This window comes from Vigna unguiculata, chromosome 3 (assembly GCF_037176805.1).
Source record: "Vigna unguiculata cultivar grain cowpea cultivar isolate G323 ecotype 2 chromosome 3, ASM3717680v1, whole genome shotgun sequence".
Classification (NCBI taxonomy): domain Eukaryota; kingdom Viridiplantae; phylum Streptophyta; class Magnoliopsida; order Fabales; family Fabaceae; genus Vigna; species Vigna unguiculata.
In genome coordinates this window covers 38,795,821-38,819,816 of record NC_140794.1, presented here as the reverse complement: position 1 = coordinate 38,819,816, position 23,996 = coordinate 38,795,821, and the positions used below count along the sequence as shown (strand labels likewise).

At 30.9% G+C, this 23,996-nt stretch overlaps 1 pseudogene across 1 annotated transcript; it reads left to right on the top strand.

Moving 5' to 3' along the window:
* The first annotated feature begins 3,718 nt into the window (after positions 1-3,718).
* Positions 3,719-5,752, top strand: LOC114178923 (delta(8)-fatty-acid desaturase 2 pseudogene; annotated as a pseudogene). The gene is made up of 2 exons (XR_014994050.1): positions 3,719-5,529; positions 5,643-5,752. The product of XR_014994050.1 is annotated as a delta(8)-fatty-acid desaturase 2 pseudogene (transcript).
* The last annotated feature ends 18,244 nt before the right edge of the window (positions 5,753-23,996 follow it).

Genomic DNA, 23,996 nt, shown 5'->3' with positions numbered 1-23,996 from the left:
ATAAGAGAGAGAAGATCATACACTGATTTTTATACTACTTCACTCAACAATTGAGCTACATCCAATTTATTAAGACAACCTGAGCTTGATCATACACTATATCAAAAGTTTTACAAAATCACTCAAAGATTACACTTTTGAATAAAGCAAAACACCAAGATTCTTGAATCCTACAAGAATCTTAACCCCTACACTATAAGATCCTACTTACAGACCTGAAATCACACTAGGAACCATACAAAAGCACAAGAACAACCAAATCTGAGTGGTGGCTCTCCCTAGCCAACCAAAACACATTTTTTCCTAGCTTCAACACAAGCAAAAGTGCTCCAAGATTCAAAAGATCTTTAATCACCAGTTGCATATTGTGTAATGAAAAGAGAGAGAGAGAGAGAGAGAGAGAGAGAGAAAGAAAGAAAGAGTTTTTCCAAATTCGTATCACTATTTTTACGCTCAGAAATCTCAAGTCTATCTCCATTCTTTGAAAAACCAACTCATATAGCTTGGTCATAAGTGAATTCAACATGTTGATTTGTCCATACAATATGTTGATTTCACTTGACTAAACTGAAATCAATCGATTGAATAACAATTCAATTGATTGAATACATTCATTCCAGAACTATATGCAACAAGCCTTTTAACCTATTAAAAACTTTTTTAATAGATTGAAAAGGACAAACACAAGACAAAAGACATCTATCTCATGTCATATAGTCTATGAATACAATACAATCTTCAAGCTTTGAGATCTTCATGATAACTCTAGATGAAACAGATCACAAGCTTGATCATCAACAAATCTTCATTAAGTATTCATCAATCTCACATGATCACATACACTTGCTTCATCAAATCCATGCACCAAGGTCACTTGTGGTAACAATCTCCCCCTGATTTGATGAAGCCAACATTCATTGTTCTTTGAATTGAATTGATGAGGCAAGATCCATTGTGAAACCTAAAATAGCTTTTGCATACAAGAAATATACACACATAGCTTTTGAATTGATGAGGCAACATTCATTGTTCTTCTTAGACCTCAATAAAATAATGAAGATATTTTTGTTTCATAAGTACCATATTTTAGTGTTATAGGAACATTAATGTATCTTGTTAATTAAACTCGAACTAATATTGCATTTGCTGTAAATTTGTTAAGCAAGATATAGTTCTTTACCTACAAGAATACATTGGATTGAAGTAAAATATATACTTCGCTACCTTAAGGGTACTACGAATATGTATATGAAAACAATAATGCATTGTTCAATTGAAAGGATGATATAGATATCCAAAAGATTCATTCATGCGAAAATAAATCTCCAAGGAGAACTTTTAAGCAAATGATTCAAAAGTTTGGACTTTGTCATCTTAATGATATGAGTTTATATGAGGGGGAGAAATAGAATATGTGATGAACAATATTGTATTAAAGAATAAAAAATGTTGTACTATTTTTCCTTCACTAGGTTTTGGTTATCGCAAAGGGTTTTTTCGAGTAAGGTTTTAACGAGACACATTCATTCTCTTATCAATAGACACCCCCATGGGGTGAGTGTTATGAATTAATGGTTATTCATTGATTAGATAAAGTTACTCATATGATCGATATCATTGATTGACTTACCATAATTACCATATGATTTAATTATTTTTTATAAGGTTTAAATATATGTATTATCTATTTGATTTGTATCATTCATGGGTTGGCTCCACGTTGTATCTATACATAGAAAACTTCTCCTATTAGTAATAAGACATACAACAAAATTGTTCTCCATCCTCTTTTTTCTCTCTACTATTAACTTTATTTTATAATACATTATATCCACACGATTCTCCAATCTATGGAGTGCCAATGGAAGCATTTCCTCCCTAAGGACAATGTTCTACATATCTTAATACTGACTCTTTTTAATCTTCCTTCATTGATTGTTCTATATGTTTTAATCCATACTCTTTCTAATCTTTCTTCATTTACCATTTATCTTATATTCTTATTGTTATGATAAAAATTGTTTTACTTATTTGATTTTATCAATTTTTATTTGTGTTATATTATTATTTTTATTATGATAATGATTATTATTATAGTTATTATTTATATCTAAACATGATAAACTTTACAAAAATTTAAAAAATTTATATTACATCACACCAAACAAAAGATTCCAAATGAATTCAGCAATTGCAGTTTGGTATAATAAATGAACATTTAATGGAGATTATTACAACGTCTCTTTTTCACATTTAAAATGAAAATGTGTACGAGTAAAGGGCTTTAAATCACTTAATATGATATCTTATTTTAAAATTTTTCTTAAGCAAGTTATCACACTATTTTATTTATAAAAGTTAAAAATAATATACTCGTGAGATAATGAAATTATTTTAATAAATCATATATTTATTATTATTTTTTCATTTGTATTAAAAAATTAAAAAATACAGTAATTCCAAAGAGAGAGAGAAAGCGTACACTTTGATTGACAAATTAGTTAAGAAAATGTCCTTCACGTGAGGCGAGGATTTGACTAATTAATGTTACAGTCAGCACAAATTTGTTTTATTTAAAAACGCTGTATACACTATGGAAAATTAGGTTATTGCATTTAAAAACATTCCGTATAACTTCATTCAATTTAAAAAACGTATATTTTCCATAATTTAAACTTGGCAAAATTAAAATTTTAATCTTCTAAACTTAATTTATTCTTCTAACCTTTCCTAATTCAATTTAATTTTCCAAATTTAGTTTGGGTTTTAGTTTTGGACATCCACTTTTTTTTCATTTACTTTGTCTTTAAGTTTTCTATTGACTAAGTTCTCCCTACACTTTCACCGTCTTCGTCCTTTTATCGATTCAGAAAAGAAGATTCCGCGTTTAACATTGACGTGAGAGTACGATAAAAATGATTAACAATGACAGAAACGGAGGCTAGAGATTTGATCCACCGTAACAACTTTCCAATTGTGTTTAAAAAAGAATAATAACAAAGTAGCTAAGTAAAGACAATTTGAAGACAGTTATACATGTTTTCATAGTTAAGATTTGGAAATAAAAAGTCGGAAAAAATCATAATCAATATCTTGTCATTTAAGAAAGTTTCTTTAAATTAGGAGAGTGACGGAACAAAATTAACACGATACATTTTTTTATAATTAACAACTTAAATTAAGAGAATAAACATTAGAGAAATTTAGAGAATAAAATTAAAAAATGGAATTGAATTTAGAAAATAATAATATCAAAATCAAATTGCAAAGACCGCTGTTATGACTCATTCTCTTCCCACGACTTGAATCATGGGCAATTTCCGTTCTGTTTCCGAAAATATCTTCGGTTGGACTTTATCATTGGAAATACTCTACGACGTGGTCTAGTGTTATTACCATGTGTCCTACCCAAAAAATCCAGTGAGCCACACAAACAGTGATCCAAAAATACGAATCACGGTTAAAAGAAAGTTTGTTAGAGCCACCCAATAGCCAGAGGAGTACATAATTGTAACTGTTTTGTTTGGTTTCTGACTTGGACAACCCTGGACCAAACCTTTTGTTTTGTTTGTGTGGTGCTCTTTCACAAACAGCTTATAGTCTCCTTTACCCTAGAGCATCTCCTGTAATGGCACAAGATTTTTAAATCCTCCATGTAATTTTATTATTCTTCACATGTTTTTTCTAACCATTTACTATTTATCCTGCTAAACTTTCTCTCTCCTCTTCTATAATTATTATATAAAGTTGAGTGCATTACTGGTTTATCATGAAAAAAGAAATAAAGGCACAGAGAGGGAGATCAAGAATCACGATCCCTGAGTGAACATGGGGTTGTCTCTCTGAACAACCCCATCATAACGTTAAGGGTGAGGGATTGTTTGATTTGGGAATTTGCTTGCATTGCGAGATCATCACATTTTTGTGTTTGTGGTTGTGTTGTTCTGGAAACAAAACAATGGAGGGTGAGAACAAAAAGTACATCACATCGGAGGAGTTGAAGGAGCATAACAAGCCAGGGGATTTGTGGATTTCCATTCAGGGAAAGGTGTACAATGTGTCAAATTGGGCGAAGGAGCACCCTGGTGGTGAGGTTCCCCTGTTGAACCTTGCAGGCCAAGATGTGACTGATGCATTCATAGCCTACCATCCCGGCACTGCATGGAAATATCTTGATCCCTTCTTCACTGGGTACCACCTCAGAGATTTCAAGGTCTCCGAGGTGTCCAAGGATTACAGGAAGCTTGTGTCGGAGTTTGCCAAAATGGGTCTTTTTGAAAAGAAAGAACATGTCACTCTGTTCACACTTGCCTCTGTTAGTATCATGCTTGCCATTGTTGTTTATGGCACCGTGGTGTGTACCAGTGTGTGGGCTCATTTCGCTTCTGCCCTATTGCTGGGTTTGCTTTGGATGCAAAGCACCTATGTGGGTCATGATTCTGGGCACTACGAGGTCATGACCACTCCTGGTTACAACAAATTAGCACAGATCCTTTGTGGGAATTGCATGACTGGGATAAGCATTGCATGGTGGAAGTGGACTCACAATGCCCACCACATTTCCTGCAACAGCCTTGACCACGATCCCGATCTGCAACACATTCCGGTGTTTGCCGTGTCTACTCGTTTTTTCAATTCAATCAAGTCCTGTTTCTATGGGAGGAAGTTGGAGTTTGATTCATTATCCCGGTTTCTTATCAGTTACCAGCACCTGACATTTTACCCAATCCTGTGCGTTGCTAGGGTGAATTTGTATTTGCAGACTTTATTGTTGTTGTTTTCTAGGCGCAAAGTCCCAGACAGAGCCTTCAACATTATGGGGATCCTTGTGTTTTGGACTTGGTTCCCTCTCCTGATTTCTTGCCTCCCGAATTGGGGAGAGAGGGTGATGTTTGTGATGACCAGTTTTGCCGCTTGCTCCGTCCAACACCTTCAATTTTGTTTGAACCATTTTGCTGCTGATGTGTATGAAGGGCCACCAAATGGAAACGACTGGTTTCAAAAGCAAGCAAGTGGGACATTGGACATTTCTTGCTCAAGCTGGATGGACTGGTTCTTTGGTGGGTTGCAGTTCCAACTTGAGCACCATTTGTTCCCAAGGCTTCCAAGGGCCCAATTGAGGAAAGTTTCGCCATTGGTCATAGACCTGTGCAAGAAGCACAATTTGCCTTACAGAAGTTTGACATTTATTGAGGCCAATATTCGGACTCTCAAGACACTCAGAACCGCTGCCCTTCAGGCCAGGACTCACCCTACCCCCCAGAATATGCTCTGGGAAGCTTTCAACACTCATGGTTGATTTCAGCGTCTGGATCAGTGAAGAGTGATGGTCATCATCAGCATGTTGTTCCCAATTTATTAGTTCCCTCTGGGTACTGATAATTTAGTGTCTCCTTTTGGGTATGGAATAAAATGGTCACCACTCTTTATTTTGCAAAGTTCAGATGATAATAATCCGGTGGCTTCGGCGAGAATCCATTTGCGATGTTCCTCGGAGGAGGAGCGCATCTAAGATGGTTTTTTTCAGAGGTGCAAATGCGAAAATATCTATGTTTTTTCTTTCATCATTTTTCTATCTTTTGTTTTTGGTGATCTTTAATTGTTTGTAAACCAGATCGATGTAGATCTATATTTTATTTCAGGTGTGCAACTTCGTGTTATGTCACTCCGAAGCTTGGTCACCTGCAGCAGTTACTTTGATGCTAACAAAATTTCTTACACAATTATTCAAAATTCATCGAATCGATCTTAATTCCTTTTTTGGGGCTTTCTCACTTTCCCTTGTATGCATATTTGATTACCGAGTAAGTTATGTTAAATAAATTGCGCTCCGGCTTATTATGTTTCAAACATGCTTAGCTAGGAGCAGCATAATATCTTTATTGTGTTAAAAGTAGAAAAAGTTAAACTGTCTTTGATAGAAATGATAGTGGTTACCTCTTTTTGATGTTAGCTCTCTATTCTTCTAGAAAGATTTAATAGTCAAATTTTTCTCCTAGATATTTTTAACTGCGATTTTATTTATTTATTGTTAATTGGGCTTTTTTTTTACTTTTTAATTGAATTTTTTTCTTTAATTTTGTCATTATTTGAGAAATGTTATTTTGTCTCGTTATTAGATTTATTTGTCTTCACGCATAAAAAAAATTGTGAGATTTTGTGATTTAAAATAACATATAATGGAAATTATAATTAAGATTTTGAAGGACTTATAAGATCATGAAAATCATAATATGGATTTTATAAAAGTATGTTTTATATATATGTTAATTAAATTTTATTTCAATTGAAAATTTATTTAGTAAAAGAAAAAGTGAAAGGTGTCATTGAAAATATTTATATAAATTGTATTAATTTTTAACTATATTTATATTTGATATAAATAATGGTGGAGTCGGACACTTTAGAAAGAATAGTGATCCACATAATTTTATAATTTTGTTCATCGATCCTACCAATTTTATTATGTCATCATAAAGCATGAGATTTGGATTAAAAATATTACGATTTTATAAGTTAAATTTATTTTAGCTATAATGATGATTACAGTAAAATAATAGATAATTTTATTGTTTTCTTTGAAATCTTTGAAAATGTGTTAGATAGCAATGGACCACGATATCATTAAATTAGTCTCATGAAACTTTAAATATCTTAATATAAATAAACAAATAAATTAAATTATAAAGTAATTAGATTATAAAACAAAATATGATATTTAAGTCAATTAATTAAAGAAAAAATCAACTATGAAATCTCAATTAAAAAATATAGCAAGAGTACTCAATAAATTAATTAATATAAGTTCGATTAAAAATATTTAAATTCACATTTTAGATAAACAATTTTATTAAATTGAGGAAAGAGGATAAAGGTGGTGTCTTTCTATGGAAAAAGATCTCATTAATTATTTATTTTCTCCCTGTTTTGTCGTTTGCTATTAAATTTGTTACAGTGTTATATAGGTTGCTATTATTAAATTTATTAAATAAATATTCAAGACGTTAACGAGAGAGAAAATATAATGAATAAGTATAATGAATGCAAAGGAATGGGAGAAGGAAATATAATGAATAAGTAAATAGTAAGTTTATTCCAATCTTATCATACCTTCCTTTAATATTTCTTTTACATTTTTTTTCTCTTTCTTATTTTTTCATATAGTTTTTCCACGTTTTATTTCTCCAAATAAATGTGAAAAAATATCACTCTTTATTTTACTTCTAAAGTATACCAAAAAAAGAAAAAAGAAATTTCAACGTTTATACTTCCAAAATATCAATCCCGAGTTTGATAAAAAAAAAAATATCTTTCAGATAGGTTTAGGTTTGAATTTTCTCCTATAGAAAGTTTAAAAGTATGGGTTGAGAATGGGTAGCTCAATCCCCACCCTGCCTCACTTTTCCATTTTCTTATTCTTTTTAAGTTGATTCATTCTTCAATAAATAAAATAATGATTTAATGTTATCCTATTTTAATCTATTGTTCTCAATTTTCCAACTTTAAGAGAATAAACAAATAAAAATCATATCAATAAACACGTAAGATATTCCTTACATAAATTTCGTGAAAGTTTATATAACATTTGCATTATATTTTTGACATTAACACACTGTCATATGATCAGATTTTACAATTAATAAAATTAATTATTCATGATATTATTTTTTATAAATATATTCCTCATATTCGTATTAAAATATAATTAATATTTTTCTATATAAATGAGTATATTTGTATATGTAAACTATAGTGAGTCTGATAATGAATATTAAACCTGCCCGTCTTTTTTAAGGATGAAGATGGTGAGTTAGATCTGCCCCAATCCCTTTACCGTACCATGCTTACACCTTATGAAAAGTCAAAATTTGAGGGTTTAGAAGAATATTCAACCCATTCTGAACTAGATCTAGAAGAATATTTATTTATTCCAACCATTTAGATCATTAAATTATTTATTTAGTGAGTCCATGATCTTTATGTAAGGTGGCTTTTGGTAATCAACCCCAAAATTAATGTGAAAATATAAAAGCATTTCATCTTATGTTTGATTAATGAAAATAAAAACAATTTACAACAAATAGTTTATAACCATATGGCGAAGCAAGTAGAGTATTTAGTTGATTCTTTATTCAATTTGAATAAACTTTTGTTTATTATTATTATTATTATCAATTTTATAAAATATTTATATTTCCTATCACTAGACCAGATTTCTGATTTTTTTTCTTCTTTTTCTCTTTCAGATGCCTTTTATTATATGAAAAAAAGATTGACGCTTTCGCTTAATTTTTTTTTTTAATAATATATGTCAAAAGTTTAAATTTATATGTTCAAAAGGACTTTCGAGGATTAAGAAAAGTGACTCGATCAACGTACAACCTGAGAAATTGAAAAAAAAAAAATTAAAATGAGGGAAGCTATCTTTACCTTTAAATTTGAGTTTTTCCCTCCACACGTACTTAGAGTTGCTAAATTTGTCATAGTACATGGGCCAACCCAACTCATCTTGTATTTGGGCTGGATTAGGAAAATAAATTCAAATTTCATAATGGGTCCACTCAGTGGTTGAGATCTTTTAATTTTTCAAATTTAAATTTAAGTGGGTTAACAACTTCTAGTGGGTCGGGCCAACCATTAAGCAGGTGGGTCAGGTTAAACGTTTAGATCGAGCAATTTTAACAGTCTAGGATATGATTAATGGAAATGGAAAGCAATATTAAAATTTAAGCATGTTGGTGAGTTAGGTGTGTAAAACTAATTAAGGATCTTTAAGATTTATAATTCTCACACGATAAATCATAATAGAGCACTAACCTTGATCCATGAGAGATCCTGTGAATATGCGTTCTTCAATTTATAATCTTGTGTGCTCTTCAACCACCGTTTCCCAATCTATCTCTTTGCCTTTCTTTCTCTTCTCACACGTACTTGATGGGTTATAGTGAAAAGAACCTTATGGCCAGAGACAGAACCCCAATTCCTTTTTATAAACCAACGTCCATCAAGTTGGTTTTTATTTTATCTTTATCTTTATTTTATTATCACTTCTCATAATAATAACCAATAAGTCTTTATATTTTATTAAATCACAATTGGGCCCATCATAATATTTCAAATGAGTCACTAATAGAATTAATTCGTCAATTAATTCTAACATTCTCCCACTTGACTCATACGATGTCATAACATTATGTGATTTAATACATAAGATCTGTTAAAGGGTCAGCAATCATAAGATCTGTGCTAATATGTTCTATTAACACTTTACGTTTCTGAACTTCTTCTTTAACGGCAAAGTATTTCAATTCCATATGTTTAGCACCTTTAGAATACTTGTCGTTTTTAGAAAAGAAGACTGCTGCGGAATTATCACAATAAATTTTCAGCAGCTTGGAAATACTGTCGACTACTCCAAGTCCTGAAATAAAGTTCCGCAACCAATTAGCCTGAACTGTGGCCTCAAAGCATGCCACAAATTCAACTTCCATGGTGGATGCAGCAATGACAGACTGCTTCGCACTTTTCCATGAAATCGCTCCTCCGGCTAAAAGATACACATAACCAAATGTAGACTTTCTTGTATCCACACAGCCGGCAAAGTCTGAATCTGTATAACCTATCACCTCAAGGTGATCAGATTTTCTATAAGTAAGCATGTGATTCTTTGTTCCTTGTAGGTATCTTAAAACTTTCTTTGCAGCTTTCCAATGCTCCAGACCTGGATTACTTTGGTATCTACCAAGCATACCAACTGCAAAGCTAATATCTGGCCTCGTACAGGTTTGAGCATACATCAAACTCCCAACAACAGATGCATAAGGGATATTTTCCATCTGTTTCCGTTCCAAATCATTCTTTGGACATTGCATGAGACTAAACTTGTCTCCTTTCTGTATTGGAACAGGAGATGCTGAACATTTATCCATTCTGAATCTCTCTAAAACTTTATTAATATATGCATTCTGAGACAAACCTAACAATCCTTGTGATCTGTCACGGAATATTTCTATTCCTATCACATAGTATGCCTCACCCATATCTTTCATTTCAAAGTTATTAGAGAGAAACCTCTTAGTCTCACTTAATAGACCAAGATCATTAGTCGCAAGCAAGATATCATCAACATACAGAATCAGAAATATAAACTTACTCCCACTGACCTTCAGATATATACACCGATCAACGGTGTTTTCCTTAAATCCAAAGGACACAATAGTATCATTGAACTTAAGATACCATTGTCGAGAAGCTTGTTTAAGTCCATATATCGATCTCTTAAGTTTACACACCATGTGCTCCTTTCCTTCTTCAGCGAACCCCACCGGTTGGTCCATATAGACATCCTCTTCTAAATCCCCATTCAGAAAAGCAGTTTTAACATCCATTTGATGTAACTCAAGATCATAATGAGCTACTAATGCCATGATAATTCTAAAAGAATCTTTCTTAGAAACAGGCGAAAATGTTTCCTTATAGTCAATGCCATCTTTCTGAGTAAAACCTTTGGCAACAAGACGGGCCTTGTAACGTTCAATATTGCCTTGAGAGTCACGCTTAGTCTTAAAGACCCATTTACACCCAACTCTCTTGCATCCTTCTGGCAATTCCACAAGGTCCCATACGTCATTATGTGCCATTGATTTAAGCTCATCTTTCATGGCATCTAACCACTTATCAGAATTATCACCATTAATGGCTTCTGAAAAAGAAATTGGATCATTATCAATACTTAAGTCATTTTCTGACTCTTGTAGATAAACCACATAATCATTCGAAATAGCAGATTTTCTATCTCTGTGAGATCTTCTTAATACTATTTCTTGTGGTTGTTCTACTATTGGTTCATTGTTAACCTCGGGATCATTAATTTGTTGTTCTTCTTGATTGTTGTGAGTTTCTACAACATGTGGAACAACAACTCTTGATAAAGAAGTACTAGTTATAGGAACTTGTACTCTAACTTCCTTAATCTCCACATTTCGTGAAGCTTCACTCCCACTGGTTTCACCATTTTCAATGAACCGAGCATTTCCAGTTTCAACGATTCTAGTACTATGGGTAGGACAGTAAAACATGTACCCCTTTGATTTTTCTGGATAACCAATGAAAAATCCACTGATTGTTCTTTCATCCAGTTTCTTTTCTTGCGGATTGTATATTCTTACTTCTGCCTGACAACCCCAAACATGCAGGTGTCTCAAACTAGGTTTCCTATTCGTCCATAACTCAAAAGGAGTTTTTTGGACAGCTTTACTAGGAACCCTGTTCAACAAATACATGGCAGTCTTTAAAGCATACATCCACAATGATACGGGTAAACATGAATTACTTAACATACTCCTAACCATATCCATTAAGGTTCGATTACGCCTTTCTGATACACCATTTTGTTGTGGTGTGCCTGGCATTGTGTATTGAGCACAAATACCACGTTTCTCAAGGAACTTAGCAAACGGACCAGGGTGTTGTCCACTTTCATCATATCTTCCATAATACTCACCACCTCTATCAGACCTTACGATTTTCACCTTTCTGTCTAATTGCCTTTCCACTTCATTTATATAAACTTCCAAGGCATTTACTGACTGAGATTTCTCATGCAGTAAATAGATATGTCCATAACGCGAAAAATCATCAATAAAGGTGATGAAGTACTTCTCTTTATTGAAAGAATTTACATCAAACGGACCACATATATCGGTGTGTATGATTTCAAGAAGCTGAGTGCTTCTCGTGGCTCCTTTCTTTGTGTGTTTAGTTTGTTTGCCTTTAATACAATCCACACACACATTCAGATCAGTAAAATCTAAATCCGGAAGGATTTCATTCTTTACTAATCTTTGCATTCTTTCTTTGGAAATATGTCCCAAACGTTTATGCCACAAGAAAGCAGATCGTTCATCCACTAAACTACGTTTAGTGCCAACATTGTGATGCACAGTCATAAGAGTTTCAGCATATAAATTATCCAAATTCAATTTATATAAACCATCATAAAGTGTACCAGATCCAATCATAAAAGTACGCTTAAACAAACTGAAACAACCATTCCCAAACTTAAAAGAATATCCAGCAATATCAAGCTTAGACAAAGAAATTAAATTCCTAGTGATACTAGGTACATAAAAAGTATCCATAAGGTCTAAGTGATATCCAGTGTCGAGGATTAGACGATAAGTCCCGACCGCTTCCACTGGAACTTTCTCTTTATTGCCTATGAAGACAAACTTCTCATTTGAGTTTATGGTTCGGGTTGTAAGAAATCCCTGCATCACATTAGAAACATGAGTCGTACATCCAGAATCAATCCACCACGTATTATGGGGAACTTCAGTTAAGTTTGATTCAAAACATACATAAGCATTATGCTCACCTTTCTTTTCGAACCAAGCCTTACGCTTTATGCAGTCCTTCTGGAAATGTCCAGACTTCCCGCAGAAATGACATTTGTCATTTTTCTTCTGGATTTTGGTTGAGGACTCGTCAATCTTTAGTGGTCCTTTACCCTTTCCATGTTTCTTAGCAACTTTCTTTCCAACAGCTCCTTGATTCTTCACATATTGAATAGAGTGGCTTCCTAAGTTCTTCAGTCGGGTCTCCTCCTGAACTAGCATACTGTGCAATTCATGTACATTCCATTTGTCTTTCATGGTGTTGTAGTTCATCTGGAACGGACCATACTCAGACGGTAATGAGTTCAGAATGAACTGCACGAGAAAACCTTCATCCACTGCCATTCCTAAAGACTTAAGTCTTGCTGCGATATTTGTCATCTCGATCACATGCTCATGCATGGTACGCGAACCGTCAAACTTCATAGTGGTCAACGTACTCATCAGTGTCCCAGCGAGAGACTTATCAGCAGTTTGGGAGCGCTCTTCCACAAATTTCATAAATTCTTTTGCGTCATCAGTTTTGGGAAGAGCTGACTTTATATTGCTTGCTATGCTCATTCTCATAAACATTAAGCTAAGTCTGTTTGATCTTACCCAGGCTTTGTAATGGGCTTTCTCTTCATTGCTACTAGCATCCGTGATAGCAGCCGGCTTTTCAACTAGAAGAGCTAGATCAAGATCTAACACACCTAAGTGAAATTGGACTTGCTCACTCCAGTCAGGGAAATTCAACCCATTAAAGACTGGAACAGACGAAGCAAGCGCGTGTAAAGATACCGGAACAGAGACTGCAATTAACACATGCCTAACATTAATGCTTTGAGTCATAAAACTAAACGTAAAAACAGATTCAGATATAAACAATCATTCTATGCATACTAATGTTCTCCTTTGGGAGATCCACTAATACACAAACATAAACATAATGATGCTAATCATATTATAACATTATTGATAATTAAAATATGCATCAACTAGAATCACCTACTACCTTTGGGTATATAAATAAAACTAGTGACGCATACAAAATTATCTACAATCATGTTCATTAATTATGAGAACAATTAATCAACCTTTGGGCGATCCTTAAATGTCTTATAATTAATGAATTTTAATTAACCCATAAATTTAATTATTCATAATTTAGCATCCATACTATGGGTAATTAAAATAAAAAACATTAATAATTTGAAATTATATAAACATTAAAATTTTGGTCACTTTGGTGACTAACAAAATTTATCATACTTAATTTTAAATAAATAAATACACATTTAATTGCTATAAACTTTATATAGCATCCTTATTAATTTTAATTTAACAATAACAAACATAAATATTATTGCAAATTAAAATTAAAATATTAATTATTTATATAAATAAAATAATTAATATTAATTTATTTGTAACGTAAACCACTCAAAACATACCTATTTTCCCTAAGCACGTTCAGATATGGGCAGTTATTATTCCATTCACTACCTCATATCACACGGTTCACCCATTATGTTCCAATCCAGAGTAGTGGGTTTTTTTTTTTTTTTTTTTTTTTTTAAAACTTTCAATGCCATGTTCAATGTTCACACAATAACAATTTTGTTTTAACTTGCATTCAATGCCATTTGCGTTTACGTGCACAGGAACGGTTTTGTTTTATTTTTACACATCCATTCAATTGCCAATTAAAAACAAAACACCATTACAGTAAATTCCAAGCGAGAATCAATTCTCGTTTCCAACCATGCCATTCACATTCAATAGCGGAAAACTTAAATAACCCTTCAAACTTTAATTAGGGTTCATAAAAAATTGGAAACGAACATCATAAAAGGAGAATCATAAATCCTACAACATATGTTCTGATACCACATGTAAAACTAATTAAGGATCTTTAAGATTTATAATTCTCACACGATAAATCATAATAGAGCACTAACCTTGATCCATGAGAGATCCTGTGAATATGCGTTCTTCAATTTATAATCTTGTGTGCTCTTCAACCACCGTTTCCCAATCTATCTCTTTGCCTTTCTTTCTCTTCTCACACGTACTTGATGGGTTATAGTGAAAAGAACCTTATGGCCAGAGACAGAACCCCAATTCCTTTTTATAAACCAACGTCCATCAAGTTGGTTTTTATTTTATCTTTATCTTTATTTTATTATCACTTCTCATAATAATAACCAATAAGTCTTTATATTTTATTAAATCACAATTGGGCCCATCATAATATTTCAAATGAGTCACTAATAGAATTAATTCGTCAATTAATTCTAACAAGGTGTTAAACATGTCTGGGCACACAACGAATATATCTTTCCTTAACGAACTAACATGGATCTTTAATATACTAATAAGCCATGGGTTTAGGTCGTAGTGGACAAGTATATGTATAAAATATTAAAATAAAAATAAGTATGATTTAAAGGATTGTAATTTTGTATTATGGTGTAGAAATGATGTAAACATACAATAATATGACAATTTAAATTATCAATACTTATAAATTAAATTTTAATTATTGCTTATGAAAAGTACTAATTTTTTTAATTGGAAATTTTAATTAATTGGGCTTTTAAAAAATACATACATATTTTAAAAATGTATAAGCTAGTTACCCTTTAAACTTGTTTTTAATATAGCATATCAATATGCATCAACTCATTTTTGGCGGACTAGAGATACGATAGCCAAAATTTTCTGGACGTGGAAACATATTGCTTGCATAGTTGAAAACTATACTTTAGTCTATTAAAATTATTTAAAATTCATAGATTTTAACAAATTAAAACCTTCAGAGGTAGAGAAGACAAACAAACCCGTCCCCGTGGGTATTGTCCGAACCCGTCCCCGTTTTGACGGGGAATCCCCGCATTGACTAGGTATGGGTATGGGTATGGGGAATCCCCGATTTTTTCAATTGGGCATGGGGATGGGGATGGGGATGGGGATGAATATATCCCCGCCATAATACCCGTCTCCGCCATATTCTCATCCTCATTTAAATTATTAAAATATTTACAATTAATTAAGTAACCCTATATATATATATATATATATATATATATATATATATAGGGTTACTTAATTAATTGTAAATATTTTAATAATTTAAATGAGGATGATTTTTATTTTTTATTTCTTTTAAATATTTGGTTTGTCATGAAAATCATTTCGCATCTCCAATATATTTTTTATTTTATCACAACATTTATGTAATTATGTTAAAATGATGTATGTCAATTAAAAAAAATTATGTCTAACATTTGAATATTTCTATTATTTTTTAATATTTTTTTTATTGTATATTTTCCTTTCACATGAGAATATTTAATACTCTCACTTTAAGTGTTTAATAGCATAAACATTTCATTTACTAGATAATATAAAAAAAATTATTTACTTATTATTATTAATTTTTGTTTCATTTGAAGAACTCTTTTGTTTCGCTAAAATAATTTTTGTTATTTCTCGACCATTGAGTATATATGTTGATATTTGAAAAGTTTTCTTAGATCTCTAAGATGTTTTTCGTCTTATCATACCCTTAATTATACATTTGTTTTTCTTTGTGCAATTCCTTCCAATAATCTCCAAATTATTTATAAGACACACATTTGTTAATTTTTTAATATTTTTATTTTTGTTTATTTTCATCATATAGAATACTATTTCGATAAATTTTATCTAATTATTTTTTATTTTCTAACTCATTACAATCATACTTTAATATTTTCAATATAATTGTATAAACAATTTTTATTTACTACAATATAAAAATTTAATGTAATTGTCATGAATATTTTTTTATCACCATCCAACATATATTGGAGTTTAAAAAATACCAGATCTATGATAAAATTTTATTATGTTTATTATTTGTTCTTTGCGTCATTTTTTTTATCAAACATTGAGTATATATGTTGATATTTGAAAAGTTTTCTTAGATCTCTAAGATATTTTCATCTTATCATACCTTTAATTATATATTTATTTTCATTTGTGTGATTCCTTCCAATAGTCTCCAAATTATTTATAAGACACACATTTGTTAATTTTTTTATATTTTTATTTTTTGTTTATTTTCATCATGTAGAATACTATTTCGATAAATTTTATCTAATTATTTTTTATTTTCTAACTCATTACAATCATGCTTTAATTTTTTCACTATAATTGTATAAATAATTTTTATTTACTACAATATAAAAATTTAATGTAATTGCCATGAATATTTTTTTACCACCATCCAACATATATTGTGGTTTAAAATATACAAGATTTATGTTAAAATTTTATTATTATATTTATTATTTGTTCTTTGCGTTATTTTAATCAAGTGATGTATTATAACTTTTATTAGTGTATAAAAAATAGATTCATTATAATTTAAAAAACTGAAGTAAACAAACATTTAAAATATATTTTAATTTAAATATTTTTTTCCTTTTATATTTTTTTAAGAATTTTTTTTCCTTTTATATTTTTTTAAAAATATTTTTAAAATTTTTCAACTAGGTTTCATTAATGTTTGCAAATTTAATAAATGTTTTGGTTCTCATTAAATTTTATTTGGTATTCTAATATAAAATGTAAACAATTATAATTTATTTCAAAGTATTTGATATCGAAAAAATAACCATACTCCTAATATTGAATATTTGATAATATTATGTTTCCTTTACCGTAATTTTTTATTATTTTATAAAAATTAATTAAAATTAATATTAAAGTAGTAAGAAAACGGGTACGGGTATGGGTACAAGATTATACCCGTTACCCGGTGGGGATGGGGATGGGATAAAAGTTTGATACCCGTTGGGTTTGGGTATGAGGATGTGGATGAACTTTTTTTACGGGGATGGGTATGGGATAGTGAAACCCGTCCCCGCCCCGTCCCGTTGCCATCCCTATTCAGAGGTTAAATCTAAGCTTTGTTTTAATCAATTAAAATAATTAGATATAAAAGTTTTGATATTTCTTATTTCTTTATGAAATTACTTTGAATCAATTTCATTCATTCAAAAAAAAAAACATTTTACTAATGGGAGTTTGACCAGAGGAATATAACATTTTTTCAAGTTATTTTACTTAGTTTTTCTAATTAAAATCTTTGATTCAAGAAGTGTTTACTTAGTTCTTTTAAATAAAATCTTTGATTCAAGAAGTGTTTATTTAGTTCTTTTAAATAAAATCTTTGTTCAAGAAGTGTTTTTGTAATGATAGCTTAATTTTGTTTTCTTGTTATGCACAATTTATTTCTATTTTGTTTATTTGTTTTATGATTTTAAGCTTAAATAGGGCTTTTAAGTTGACCTTGTGATAGGGTTTTACAAGGTATTTTCACAAAGTTGAAATACACTCTTCCAAGACTCTACAAGAAGCTCGTTCTCTTAGTCTTCAGCCTCCAATCCTAGATATTTCTCCTTTGCTTGAAGGTGGTCAGAGATGTTCCCATTTTAATTCTAGGTAGTCTAAGATGTGCTTTGGATTCAATGTCGTCGTTATCCGAGATGGGAGTGCGCCTACAAAAGACACTTTGACGCTTAAGTATAACAATATTAAATTCTATATTGAATAGGTAATTATTTTCCTCACAAACAATGCTATTTGTAGTGGATTCATAGGCTTTTACCTGGTTGGGCCTGGGCTACCTAAGTGATTACCTTTCTTAAGTTGTTTAGGGTTTCACTAATCCCTCTTAGCTCTAGTCTAGATGTTTTCGCCGACATGATATCATGTTTTATTGTCCGAGATGGACTTGGTCATGTATAGTACACAAGGTGTTAATCTAAATAAATGAGTATATGCCTCCATCCATTTTTATAAATGAGTATTATCATAATTTCAAATACTAATGGTAGTCATACCATACGGAGATATAAGGGGATATTTGAATAGTAGAGTTTTGTAACCCTTCAATTCTTAAAAGATGAGTATGTGTTTATTTTTGTTTTATTATAATTCTCCCTTTGTCCATTTTTATAAATGAGTAATATCATAATTCAAATACTAATGTTCTCCTATGGGTAGCCATACCATTTGGTGGTCCAAAGGGGATATTTGAATACTAGAGTCCTACAACCCTTCAATTTCCAAAGGATGAGTATGCATTTATTTTTTTCTTATTATAATTTTGGCTCTGTGCATTTTTATAAATGAATATTATCATAATTCAAATACTGATGTTCTCCTACTAGGTACCCATACCAGTTGGAAGTGTGAAGGGATATTTGAAGACTAGAGTTCAGTAACCTTCAATTCCTAGAGGATAAGTATGAGTTTATTTTTGTCTCATTATAAGTATGTCTCCTTCCATTTTTATAAATTAATATTATCATAATTCAAATATTGATGTTCTCCTATTGGGTAGCCATTCCATTCGGAGGTGTTTCCCCTTTTATGGTCTAATTTAATGGATTGAAAATACTTAAAATTTTTGAAGCTACATTTTAAGTTTTTTTTTTCATGAATTATTCTAATCAACAATCATAATAGCCAATAATATGATCATGATTATCTCATACATTATTTATAAATTTAGGCGATGTTATAAAAAGGATATTGCATATTCAATAAGATCATTCTTATTAATTTTTATTGATCTGACTCATGGTTGTAGTTGTCAATCAATTTGAAGTGAACTCACATGTTTACTTTTGGAAATTAGAATTTGATTCAAATTTTCCACCATAGGATGTTTCACTGAAATCATGTCAAACAATACATTTGTTATTTTGTTCATAAGTGGCAATTTTTTTCTTAACTTCTGCCTAACAATGTTTAGCCTAAACACCTTTTTTTTACCACTTGGCCAATAATCTAAGGGTTTTTAGTTGGGCCACCAATAACTTGCTAATAGACTTAGCTGCCCGTAAAAAATGAATCAGTATAGTAATCAACAATCCCATGGAAGTCCAAATATTTTAAACATTTTGTGGCTATCTTACATTATTAATTTGTTATTGTATTATTCCCTATAAACTACATAGGGAATAAAAGTTCTATAAATTCTCAACACAAGTTTTGATGTTGGAATTTGTGCAAATGCAAGACTTCTTATTCAACTATTGATGTACTTAAATTATGTGAGCATATTTCCAAACTTACAGTTAATAATTCAATGCTATGTTATTTAGGATGCTTTTTTGAATAGAATGTGTTAAATGTGGAAATACAAAAAATACTTGTGAGAATGAAGGTTGAAGGGATATGTGATTTGTTGAGGAGGTTATGCATGTGGATTTGAATGGTTCAAGGAAATGTTTTCATGTCTGAGGAATGTTATATGTGGATTGAATATTGTGTTTGAATTGTATGGTCATATAATTCCTAAGGAGGAATGGTATGGCATGTAAGTTTAGTGTTATGCATTTACTATGGACTCTCTTTAGAATCCTTATACTCTACTAGACTATCATACTCATACAGAGGAAGGATTATAGGCGGTGAAGAGGGAAGGAGGTTTCTATAGTTGGTCTTGGGTTCGTGGACTTCATTTCTATTAGGCTATAAGTGAACTCACTTTGTCATCAGAGAGAGGAACTAAGTACTATTACTAGAATTGTAACATTGAGGATTTCATTTTACATGACAAAGCAAAGCTTCTAGAGTCTAAGTGGATGCATAAATCTTAATAACTGAGTCTAGGTTATATGTATGTTAACGATTGAGATGTCTTATGATTTGAGAATTGTTGTCTTGGATAAAGTTGGATTATCACTATTGAAAAATATATTACTATATGAGAATTGTATATGTATGTTTAAGTTATTATTTGTTTACTCTCCTTTGTTTGTTGGTTAATAAGTCTATTTTGTAATGGTCGCTTTTATGACGTGTAGACGAGGATTTCGGTGATGATGATGCTAGCCAGTAGGCTGATGGATGTCTATAGAGTTTCTTTGGAGTGATGTACATAGACATACATGATATGGTGTAGTTTTATTAGTCTGATTTTGTATTTTGAAAAGTTTTAGAAACTTATGTATTATGAAAGACTTTAGTTGGTGAAAAGACTACATCTACACCATGTTTATATGTTTGTATAAATTTCTCTAACCCATATGACCGAGTTGCTTAATACCTAACTTGTAATGGTTGAGTTAGTAGTGTAAATCTACTAAATTGAGATGTTACATGATATATGCCAAGCATACCATATTAAAAAAGTTGTGATTATAATATTAAATTGAGGCACATTCTATCAATTTTTATTTTCAAATTTATTGATTAAAGATTCACATAGATACTATTATAATTTAATTTATCTATTAAAGTGCAACAAAAGCTTTTCATAAAATCTAAATTTGAAATAGACAAGTGGATTGGGTTTGATTTTTTTTTCCTAGAAATGGGGTGTGATGTAGATTATGGAGAATAAGTTTTAAAGACTTCCATTTAATATAATTTGATTAACAATATAACCTAGAGTTTAATTTCATTTTATGTATCTAATCTTTTTTTTTTCAATAATGCTGATGGTGATTAGGCTGTTTGTTGGGCTAGTGCTTTCTTTTTGGATTACCCTCACTAAGCTTGGGAAATTTAAATCTATACATTCTCACCTTGAGGAGAATAAGTAACTAAAGTTAATGCTATGATGGATGTAGTTATAACCAGATGAATGTGAACTGATGAAACTAATTAAATTGATTAATTTGAATTTGAAAAGTGTTAGTCATGGAATTTGTCTAGCTTGTTGTTTTGTGGTGTGAATTTCTATTTTTGTCACCACTATAGTGTCAAAATTATTTGAATTTGGAACAAACATGTTGCCTCACAAGTATGATCATAAAAAATGTTAAGAAGCTTCTTGTTAATGTTATTATTTTCAATTTTAATTATAATATCTATAGTAATTATTATTATTGCAGTTTGATGGATTATTTTGATGGAAGCATATAGAGGGTATATTTTTTTACTTACAAGTAACGTCTATAAAATACTTTAGATGTATTATATGGGATAGACTAAAATTCTATAGATATCCTATGCTACTAAGGGGAGAACATGTCTAGAACATCTCAAAATGAGAAGATAATGCTTAGTGAAAAACATGATGAAGGGAAATTTGGTCCTGATTATCTTGGCACCATGGAGGACCTAGAGCATGTTGAATCTAGTTTCAACATTTATGATGTTTCAATTGCCATGCCTCAATCTTCTAGGGATCATGAATGTATAAATCAATATGTAAAAGTGATATTGCAATGCTTGCTAAATCAAAGAAACCAAGCATGGGTCGATCAAACTAAAAGAGGCATGTAAATAAAGCCTTTCTCTTATTTTTGAATCTTAAGAATACAAGTTCTTATTTGCAAATGACGCGATGGATGAAGGAGGTCATCTTATTATTGTTATAATTGTGTGCCATTGTGTGTTATAGGACTAATAATGCTATAAAATTTGGCTAGTTTTTCTTGCTTTACATGGCAAGTTTTTATGTATTTTCCTTCTTTAGTCACTAATTCTATACTAATTTTATTACACACCTATATTTTCCCTTTTCTCCAATAGATTCACAAAAAACGAGAGTATAAGTAAAGTATTTTTTTCAATATTTTAATCTTTCAATACAAACATGTTATTGTTATTTAATTTGGCCATAAACTACTTTCGCAATATTTTTGTACCACTCCACCTAAAAGACCTCCAATAGTTTTAGAAGTCTAGTTGAATGATAATATGTGAAACATATTTCTTTTCTTACTTGCCAAAACTTTTCTTTTAAATTGAATAAATCAATGCTTGATGTATATAAAGCATAATGGTGCAAAGTGTATTCACAACAATGAACATATGTGCATTGATTTTTCTCATAATTGTTTAAGTGATTTTTTTTTGTGGTGAATTGCAAATATACTACTTTGATGGATTTGGACTTTTTTTTCTTGAGTCACTCTTGAGCATCTGAGTTATACATGTTTTTATTATATTATCACTTATTCTAACTTGGTATTGCACTAAGTTAATTGTGCTTTTTTGTTTGATTATTTGATTTGATATTTGCATTGCATCAAGTATACATGTATTTCTGTGATAGTGGCAAAGCTAATGTTTTGAAGTGTGATATTGTGAGAGGGATAATGATGGCAACTCTATAGCGTGACACTTACAAATGTTTTTCCCAACTTACCAAAAAGATTATTTCATAAGTTACCAAATCTGCACACACTTTTTGCGCTTTGTTTAATATTTGGTTTGTTTTTCTAGGCTTTTGGCTAGGTTTAAGTCAAACCAAATCATTACGATAGAAGAAGCTTAGTTGTGCATATATAGAAAAACATTGTTTGAGATAAACACCATTACTTATTTTTTGAACTCTATCTTAGTTTTGTGTTTTTAAGAATAATTGCAGAAACAATTGTTGAAAATGCATTGAACATTTGTTCTCTTAGTGTCTCTGTCTATTTTTTTATCATGAATGGTTTAATAATTTACTTGTTAATACAATTAGAATATTAATTTTCTGAAAATAGAAAATTATTAATATTATTATCATCATCTCAAATCATAATTTTAAATAAAATAATAATTAAATTATTGATTACAAAATTAATGAAAAAGAATTAAAGAAGATTTTTTTTTTAAAATTTAAAATTTAAAAATATATATATTAAGCAATTTCTTATGGTTTAAAATCTTTAATAGGTGTTAAATGATAATAAAATATGTTATATTTTTATGGTAGTTTTTAATTGTCAAAATATGATAAAATATTATATAATAAAAGTAACTTTTTTAGTGATTTTTAACTTTTAGTAAAGCTGATGAGATGCCTCGAGCCAAGGGACCTACAACAAGAGCCATGGCTAGGAGAATACAAGAGGAATGAGCCTTAAATGCGCATGCAAGGCCCAAGATGAACTTCACATGGGCCAAGGAAGATGTGAAGACCTAGCCTAGAAAACTTTGCTTGTAAATACTAGATTAGGAATTTTATTTTGGGCTTTGTATTTTGGGCCCAGTAGAATAGGGTTTTCTTTGGGCCATGTATTGGGCCTTAGAAGAAATTGGGCTTTAGAAGTAATTTTGGACCAAAAAAGAGAATTGGGCCAAATGGGCCAAGAGTAGTGTGTCTACTCTAGAAAAGCCTAGAAGCTCCTCAAACTTGTTTTCCAAGGATGAGAGTTAGCTTCCCATGGCAAGACAAGTGTGACGTGCTGATGAAGGATTATGTTGTTCCTTTTTAAGATTATTGAATATGGTGTGAGTTGTTTAAGAAAACTAAGTGAAATCCCCACTGGACATTAAGATAGCAAGCTATCAAGATGTGAAGGTTCCTTTCACAAAGCTCAAGAGAAAAAGATGATGGATTGATTCAAAACAAAAAAGAAATGGAAAACACATAAACCATAGAAAACCAAGAACAATTAAAGGAAGAAGAAAACATAAAATGGAGAGAAAAGGAATGGTAAAAATGTGAGAAGCACGCCACTACAAGGCTAGGCTAGAAGTCATAGCAACCTTGAAGATGAGTGGATGTGTGCCGCCACTTGCTATGCAAGATAAGGCTTAAAAGTATTCACTCCCTAGGGAGGAAACTCTCACAAATGGTTGAGACACAAGAGTGTTTTTACTTCAAAATGTTCAACC